The sequence below is a fragment of the Neophocaena asiaeorientalis genome, unplaced genomic scaffold (genome assembly GCF_003031525.2).
Source record: "Neophocaena asiaeorientalis asiaeorientalis breed wild unplaced genomic scaffold, Neophocaena_asiaeorientalis_V1.1 scaffold55, whole genome shotgun sequence".
In the NCBI taxonomy this organism is placed as follows: domain Eukaryota; kingdom Metazoa; phylum Chordata; class Mammalia; order Artiodactyla; family Phocoenidae; genus Neophocaena; species Neophocaena asiaeorientalis.
This window is the reverse complement of record NW_020175684.1, coordinates 8,574,115-8,581,665: the sequence shown is the minus strand read 5'-3', so window position 1 is coordinate 8,581,665 and position 7,551 is coordinate 8,574,115. Positions and strand designations below refer to the sequence as shown.

Below are 7,551 nucleotides of genomic sequence, written 5' to 3'. Positions count from 1 at the left end.
TATCCCTCAGTGTTACATTACTGAACATAGTTAAGTTTATCTTTTTCTCGTTCATCATATTGCTGTAATGGGAAAAGCATATTGTTTGTATGACTCTGCTCAATTGGGTTATGCCTCCCTTTTGACTATCTTAGTGTGTACACAGTAATTTTATAACATTCTTTGCTATCTGTATTCTATAACTTTTCCTTTTAATAATACCTTGAGGCTTCTTAGTGCTTACACAGGCTGTTTGCTTATAATAACTGTACAGAATGAGGAGGCAGAATAAATCTATTCTATGTACACCTCAGCCCAGGTCCTTTGCCTAGTCTGTATTATGAATAGGGGGACATGGAGTTGAGGGGAAAGAAACTAATAATGATACCTATAATTTATTTTTTTCTACACATGAAACTCTGGTAAGTTTGGTAAGTTCTTTACTCATTTTATTCTTACAAAATCCTAAAATGTAGGTAAAAGTATATCTTCTACTTCTTAACAGGGAAACCGAGGCTCTGAGAGGTTGAGTAACTTGACAGTATCACTCCATGTGTGAATGCAACAGTTGACATTTAAACTTAGGCAATCTGGCTCCAAAACCTAAACTCCTAACTTCTATGTTGTTTTATTTCTATAACTTCATTATAGAGACACCATTTTTAAAATATTCATCTCCCTTTATTTTAGGATTGAAAACATCTGTGATTATAGTTAAAACTATAGCATTTTTAAGTTTATCTCTTCTCTCAAAACATTCTATCTTTCAGAATTTCAAGCTAGGAATTTCTTTATTCTGAACATTTTAAAGCTTATCTTCCTAAAGATGGCAGCTCACACTGGACTCTTCCTTCCAGCCCTTTGATACTATAAACAATAAAGTGAAATGGCATGGCTTCGTCTCCCTAAGTTTCTATCATACTTTTCTAACCAGGAACCAATCAGTTACTTCCTATTGATGAGAATCATATAAATTGATGTAATCATTCTAACTCTTTCTTCTGTTTTCTCTCAAATAGGATTGGAAAAACTCAAGAAGTTTTCAATCCCTCTGTATTTAGTTGAAAGAGGTTTTGTGCAAATAAGCTTAGTTGAGCCTCCTTTTTCAGAATTCTAATTCATTTCTGCACCAGGTTATTAACTGTATCAGGAAGGCATCATTTATTTATTTATTTATTTGTTTGTTTATTTATTTTTGGCCATGGCCCATGGCATGTGGGATCTTAGTTCCCCAACCAGGGATCGAACCCTTACCCGCTGCATTGGAAGTGCAGAGTCTTAAGCTAGACTGCCAGGGAAGTTCCATCATTCATTTCTTTTAGTTGGCTGGAAACCCAAAGTGAAGTCTTATATCATTTCGCTTTCTCTATTACACTTTATTTTCCTTAACTCCTATGTTCTATGCAATTCTATAAAGGAGTGATTGAAAAAAACCTATTCCTCTAGGGTAAACAGGCCTTAGATGAAATCTCCTTAGATCCTAGATTGTCTTCAGCCTGTGGCCTTTAGTAAAGTACAATCTTCTCTTTTTTGAGAGTCAATAGATATTTATCCCCTATAGTGATTCAAAATCTGTGCTAAGCACTTTACAAGCATTATTTCATCTAGTCCTCACAACAAACAAGATTTTATAATCATTTAAAGGAAAGGAACTGGTGAAACAACCTTTCAGTGATCAGTTGGGGTTCTGCCAGATTATCTGGTTCTGAGACCAATTCTCTCCTCTTTAAACAATAGTTTTTCCAGGTTTGTCATCTGTCCAATGAAGGACTCTCAACCCTACTAGTCAGTAGATCTATGAAGTCAGTCATCAAAAGGACCAGATACCCAGAATGGAATCCTTTTGTAAACCTGGTGACCTAGGATCTATCTTTGGGAGCACACACCAGCCAAAAATGGGAGCAGAGTAGAAAATATATGGCCTGAGTAGTGAAGAAGTAAGTAATCTCATCTATATGAAAAGACAGTGAACAAAAGAAGTGAGAACAGGAAAAGAAAATAGCAAATATTTGGGTAGAGTGAAATAAATGCTATGTAAAGAAACTGCAAGTGACAAAGGGAATTTGTATGGGTTTCCAAAGCACATGGGAAAGGTCAGTAAAACTCATAGCAACTGAGCAGTCATTAAACAAGGGGCATTTGATCAAGCCAGAAAAAGTGAGACATAAGATGTTAATCATGCTGGGTTTTCTCTCCCAATTGGATTCTGTCCCTTGGGATAACAATTGGTGGTATAATACACAACGATAATGCTGTAGCATACTCATGATCAATTGTTTTCCTATAACAAAGTACTAAATTGCCTTGCATTTTCTGCAAAAGCATTATATTTTCCCTTCTTTTATATGGCTTTCATATTTTTGTTTATTAACAGTTCTATTGCCTGCAGACCAAATGATTTGGGGGAGGTCAGGACAAAGAATTAAAATTAAAAATATGCTTTCAAAAATTATATTTATCCAAAAGTAATCAGTGTCTAATGTTCAACTTAGTGCAATGCTGAAGGACTTCCCCAAACTTTTACCTACATGATTCCATGATTTCAGTAAGAAAAGTAGCAAACTGGGCAAGAACAGGCTCCCTGTTTTCCCTCAGATGATGTTTAAAGGATACCAGATCATTGTGATCATTGAAAATAATAAATAAGTAACTTGCTTGCAGTATTTTCTTATGGTCCTTTTCTACCATCAGTCAAAATATGAGTCAGAATTATCAAAAAGCATCATAACCTCTAGAAAGAAATTCCAGAAGGTTCTCATGCTTTTTTTATAACTCTGCTCCCAAATGGAATGTCAGAGCAAAGTCAAATAGATAAGGGGGCAATGGACCCTGTAAACAGAAACCTCCTACAAAGGAAGTCCAGTATTTTTCCACTCAACTTTGAATCCTAGTAGAGGTAAGCAGACAAAACAAGATAAAGAGGAAAGCCTTAAACATTTGAAGAATAAACTCTGAACTCCAAAGAAAACAGATTTAAAAGCCTAACTTATTCAAGAGAATGATTAAGAAGAAAAAAAGAGAACAAGGGAATATGCTCATAAAAGACAATAAATTTTTAAAAAATGTAATTTATAAAGTAACACTGAAAATAATTTACAGCTTCTGAATTCCTCCCCCCAAAATCACATGATATTTGTAATCAAAAAATAAGAATTACAGCTGTTAGCTAAGGAAAATTATGCAATTGCTCAGTCTAGTCTTCGGCAATTTTTTATCTTCTGTTTTACCATTTCCCATAAATCCACAGGTATTATTACAAGGCACATGTTTTTTTAATGTGACTCTGTTTTGAAATCACAGTTGATCTTCCCAGTTACATTAGCAGCAGAAGAAAAAATATGTCATAACTAAAAATCTAATATAAAGCATCAGTATTAAATCCAATATGGGACATGTTATAAAATGAACTCAATGCTTCAGTAGATAAAGTTAGTTATCCAGGCTGAGAGAGTGTTAGTAAATAGAAATTACTATTTTACATCAATTTATTTGTTTGTTAAATTATCATCATTATTATTATCATCATCATTCAATAAGGAACTTGGAAAACTGACTTCTTCGTCAACTTTCCTTACCCATGAGAGACAGAAGAATGGTGGAGGTTGAAAGTCTTCTGAGATCAAAAGCAGTTGCCCATGTTTGTGACCTTCTCAGATGGAGATAGTTTCCTTTCTGAGGTCCATTTCTAATGATTAATAACCAGATTTACTGATAGCCAGATACAAGCAAGATTTCAAAAATAGAATTATTCTACAAAAGCACCAAGGAAAAAACACATTTGTATATTCTAGCCACTCATTTCACATCCAATTGAATACTGAAATCTCATAAGGTGAAATTTTAAGAATTCATAGGCCCAGATCCCAATCCTAGAGTATTTACTTGAGTAGGTGCTGAGTGAGGATTTCCCTGTGTGATTCGATTTGTGTATTAACAAACCCTCCCTGTGATTCTTATACATGCTAACATTTGATGACCACTACCTTATGCTATCTCATAGAGCTACTCAGAAAGATGAAATAATGAAAACAAAGGAAATACCAATATGAAGCATCTTCTATTATTTTTATTTTATTTATTTATTTATTTTTTTGTGTGTGTGGTACGTGGGCCTCTCACTGACGGGGCCTACTCCCGTTGCAGAGCACAGGCTACGGACGCGCAGGCCCATGGCCCACAGGCCAAGCCGCTCCGCGGCACGTGGGATCTTCCCGAACCGCTGCACGAACCCGTGTTCCCTGCATCGGCAGGCGGATTCTCAACCACTGTGCCATCAGGGAAGCACTATTTTTAACTTTAGCTAAACATGCCTTTAAGCTCCCTCTTATGACTGATGGTTTACAAAAGTACCTGTGTTTTAGCAGCTGTGGGGGAATCTCTTGGGTAACAGGAAATTCCCAATTAGCTGAAAATTATTTTTCAGGAACTAATGTTTGTTAGATGGCAGTGATAATCAAGATAATAATTTGTCTTCTTACATTGTTATGTGGCTTCTGAAATGCTTCATTTAAAATGTATCCATGGTTTTGTGTAGCCATCAGCCTATAACAATGCACCCCAGAAGTGCCAGTTTTTTGTCTCTTGACTATGGCTGCTTTTGAATGACAAACAGAGACCATTATGGCCTACAAAGTCAAATATATTTATTATCTGGCTCTCTAGAGAAAAAGTTTGCTGTCTCCACCAAATCTAAAATATCCAAGAACAAACTGTCTAATTACATTTTCATAGTTTTTCCTCTTCAGAGAAAAACAAAAGGACATTCCTAGCCTAGAGTAAATTGGTACAAGATTTGGATTCCAGGAGAATGAGAATAAATTCCCCATGTAAGATCCTGGCTGTTTATAACAAGCCTGGATGGATTCTATTAACCGTGCTCTGTTCTGTTTTAATGACATGAGTAATTTAGGGACAAATCCTTGGTGGTTAGATCCTGATCATTCCTAAGAGGATTGTTGTTATTTTGATAAAATGTAGACATTTCCCTCTGGAAAAACTACTCTGCCTATTCAAAACTCAGTTTCCAGCATCATCAAACTGTGTTTATCCTCTATTACAGAATACTCTGAAGTTATAAATGGGCATGGTGGATTTGATAGATATTTGATTCCACATTCTCCTGAGACCTTACAAATATGTCAACAAAAGTTGTGGGGGGGGTTTCCCAAAAAGGTCACGCACCCACAAAAATAAAAGTAATGAGAAGGATAAAATAGCAATAAAATTCGAGAAGTTGGAAAACTCATGGACAAATGGTAACTGAATTAGCAGGCCACAGAAAGTAGACACCAAGGTGGTGATGTGAAATCCCTTAAGAGGCCCGGCTCCAGAAAGCCTCAGAAGCTGAAGGCACCAGACAGGTGAGAAAGCTCAGGAGAGTAGCTACCAGCTGGAATTTTGTCTGAAATTTCCTACCATTTTAGGAACATAGTATTTATCATTTCTTTTTGAAATATATGATTTATATTGGTCTGAGCTTCGCTAATTACATCAACAAATATTCACATGATTATGCATGACATATCTACCCATATTTCTGATGATTATTTCTAGGTCTATCCCTTTATAACTTTTACAGATGATGAAGTAAATATTTCATCAGAAAAATAACACCCCTTGAAACTCTGGGACTACACAGTGTGATCATTCAAATATATTATACATTTTAAAAAAAACATAACTTTAAATTATATTTTAAAATAGCCTGTGTATCTTTGGTTTGCATTTCTCTGATGACTAGCGATGTTGAGCATTTTTTATGTGCCTGTTGGCCATCTGTATATGTTCTTTGGAAAAATGTCTCCTCAAGTCTTCTGCCCATTTTTAATCTGGTTGTTTGTTTTTTTAAAATTGAGTTGTCTGTAATATATTTTGGATATTAACTCCTTATTGGTCGTATCATTTGCAAATATTTTCTCCCATTCAGTAGGTTGTCTTTTGGTTTTGCTGATGGTTTCCTTTGTTGTGCAAAAGCTTTTAAGTTTAAGTAGGTCCCATTTGTTTATTTTTGTTTTTGTTTCTGTTGCCATGGGACACAGATCCAGAAAGATATAACTTCATACCAGTCAGAATGGCTATCATCAAAAAGTATACAAATAACAAATATTAGCAAAGAGGTGAAGAAAAGGGAATCCTAGTACACTGTTGGTGGGAATGTAAATTGGTTCAGCTACTGTGGAAAACAGTGTGAAGGTTCCTCAGAAAACTAAAAATAGGACTACCATGTGATCCAGCAATTCCACTCCTGCGTATATATCAGAAGAAAAAGAAAACAGTAATTGGAAAAGGTACATGTACCCCAATGCTTGTAGCAGGATTTACAATAACCAGGTCATAGAAGCAACCTAAGTTAGTGTCCATCAACAGATGAATTGGTAAAGAAGTTGGTGTGTGTGTGTGTGTGTGTGTGTGTGTGTGTGTGTGTGTATGAAATAGAATATTTCTCAGCCATAAAAAAGAAAGAAACAGACCCACAGATATAGGGAACAAACTAGTGGTTACCAGTGGGGAAAGGGTAGGAGGCAGGGGCAAGACAGGGGTAGAGGATTAAGAAGTACAAACTACTGTGTATAAAATAAGTACACAATAAGGATATATTGTACAGCAGAGGGAAATACAGCCATTATTTTGTCATAACTTTAAATGGAGTATAATCTACAAAAATATTGAATCACTGTGTTGTACACCCAAATTTAATATAACATTGTAAATTAACTATACTTCAATAAAAAAACATAAAATAAAATATCGTGTGTATCAAATTGTCTGATATTGCAAAGGGAAAGTGATATTTAGCTGCAAAAGAGTACCAGGAAACTACTTCTTGCTTAGAGCTAGATGCTCAAAATACAGGCCCTTTATTTAACTGTGGATCTTATTTTCCCATATGCATTGAATGAGTCTTAAGACATCCTTAATTCTCTGATCTGTTTTGTTTGGTGATACGACAAATATGTTTAGTTACTTTAGGAGCATCTCAGTTTCCTTAACTTCATCATTCTACTTTCTTCTGTATTGGGTCTGCACCCCTTCTAAGGTTCAATGATTTCTGATCCTTTTAATGAATATTTGATCATTTCAGTTTTACACAAATGACATCAAATTTTACTTCATATTTGTCGAGTTGGTAGAGCAGTGGAGATGCTAGAAGGAGCAGATGCCTCACTAAGGGTCTTCTTCCCCTCTTTCGAGTTAATGAGCATACAAGTGTATAAATTAGAAAGGTACAGAAAAATTATCTTCCTGTTCATTTCAGTTTGTATTTTCTATTCAGATCATGGGGGATATTATACGATGACCTATTTCTCACCGATATAGTGATAAGGGATGCATATACAAAACAAGATACCAGATACAGCTTCAAAGTTTCCACTGCTCATCAACTCCTCTCTTAACAGCTAATTAGTATGTCATTTAAACATATTTTTTAAGATATAACTTTATAATTTGTGTATTGATTTGGAAAAAAATCTCTAATTAAATAAGTCAAAAGCCAGTTAAAATGTGACATGAACTAATCTAAGAATGGATCCAATGTACTAGTGAAAAAAAGTGAACACAATTTAGGATCTG

General features: G+C 35.1%; 1 non-coding gene across 1 annotated transcript; it reads left to right on the top strand.

The window, feature by feature from the left end:
• Positions 1 to 206: 206 nt before the first annotated feature.
• Positions 207 to 337, top strand: LOC112390960 (small nucleolar RNA SNORA51). Its single transcript, XR_003001371.1, has one exon. It is a non-coding gene; the product is annotated as a small nucleolar RNA SNORA51 (small nucleolar RNA).
• Positions 338 to 7,551: the final 7,214 nt, after the last annotated feature.